Raw genomic sequence first — 1,834 nt, 5'->3', positions numbered from 1 at the left:
AGTTTTCCGTCCGTTTTTGGATAAATTCATTGTTATCTTCATTGATGACATACTGATTTATTCCAAGACTGAAGAAGAGCATGCGGAACACTTGAGGACCGTGTTGCAGATTCTAAAGGAGAAGAAACTCTATGCAAAACTGTCTAAGTGTGAGTTTTGGAAGAGTGAGGTGAAATTTTTGGGCCATGTGGTGAGTAAGAAGGGAATAGTTGTAGATCCAACTAAGGTAAAGGCTGTGATGGATTGGAAGCAACCAACCACCGTAACAGAGATAAGGAGTTTTCTGGGTTTAGCTGGCTATTACCGAAGGTTTATCAAGGGCTTTTCACAGATGGCTTTGCCAATGACAAAGCTAACCCGCAAAGACACTCCGTTTGTTTGGACTCCTGAGTGCGAGGAGAGCTTTCAGACATTGAAGAAAAAGTTGACCACTGCACCTGTGTTAGTGTTACCCGAGCCGAGCGAGCCTTTTGAGGTGTATTGTGATGCCTCATTAAAGGGTCTAGGGTGCGTGCTGATGCAGCATCATAATGTGGTGGCGTATGCCTCACGACAGTTGAGACCTCATAAAGTTAGTTACCCTACGCACGATTTGGAACTCGCTGCGATTGTGTTTGCCTTGAAGGTGTGGAGGCATTACCTCTATGGGGTTAAGTTCTAAGTTTTCTCTGATCATAAGAGCTTGAAGTACCTCTTTGATCAGAAAGAGCTTAATATGAGGCAGAGAAGGTGGATGGAATTGTTGAAGGACTACGACTTTGAATTGCATTACCATCCGGGAAAGGCAAACGTAGTGGCGGATGCGTTAAGTTGAAAGTCGTTATATGAGGCTTGGATGATGCTTCAAGAGGAGAAGTTGCTCAAGGGATTCGAGAGTCTGAAAATTGGTGCTCGAGGAGTATCCAGAACTTTGTGTTTGAGCCGATTAGAAATCTCAAGTGACTTTAAGTCCGAACTCCTAAAGGCTCATCAAAATGATGAAGCGTTATGGAAGGTGTTACCGGCTATTGAGCAAGGAAAACGGTGGAGAGTGTCGGAAGAAAAAGATGGGTTATGGAGATTCAAGGGTAGGATCATTGTGCCGGATGTTGGCACTTTGAGGCAAGATATTTTAAAGGAGGCACACAAAAGCAGATTCTCCATTCACCCGGAAAGTACTAAGATGTACCATGATTTAAAGGCGATGTTTTGGTGGCCGGGTATGAAGAATGATGTGGCGGAATATGTTTCAAAGTGCTTAACTTGTCAAAAGGTAAAGATTGAACATCAAAGACCTTCCGGGATGTTGCAACCTTTAGAGATTCCACAATGGAAGTGGGAAAGTATTGCAATGGACTTTGTGTCGGGATTGCCAAGGACTAGGGCTGGTTTTGATGCTATCTGGGTGATTGTGGACCGACTGACGAATTCAGCTCACTTTTTACCCATTCGTATGACTTACACCCTTGAGGAGCTAGCACGGTTATACATAGAGGAGATTGTGAGACTTCATGGTGTACCTGCTACTATAATCTCTGACAGAGATCCTCGTTTCACTTCAAGGTTTTGGGGTGCATTTCAGAAAGCTTTTGGAACCCGATTAAGCTTGAGCAAGGCTTACCATCCTCAAACAGATGGTCAATCCGAGAGGACGATCCAAACACTAGAGGATATGTTGAGAGCTTGTGTTTTGGACCAACCAGTGAGTTGGGATCGGTATATGCCATTAGTGGAGTTTGCATACAATAATAGTTATCATGCGAGCATCGGAATGGCTCCGTATGAGGCCTTGTATGGGAGGACATGTCAATCTCCGCTATGTTGGTATGAAGCTGGAGAGAAAAGCTTGTTAGGG

Source organism: Arachis duranensis, chromosome 5 (genome assembly GCF_000817695.3).
Source record: "Arachis duranensis cultivar V14167 chromosome 5, aradu.V14167.gnm2.J7QH, whole genome shotgun sequence".
NCBI classification, from domain to species: domain Eukaryota; kingdom Viridiplantae; phylum Streptophyta; class Magnoliopsida; order Fabales; family Fabaceae; genus Arachis; species Arachis duranensis.
The sequence above is the reverse complement of the archived record's forward strand: the minus strand, read 5'-3'. Positions refer to the sequence as shown.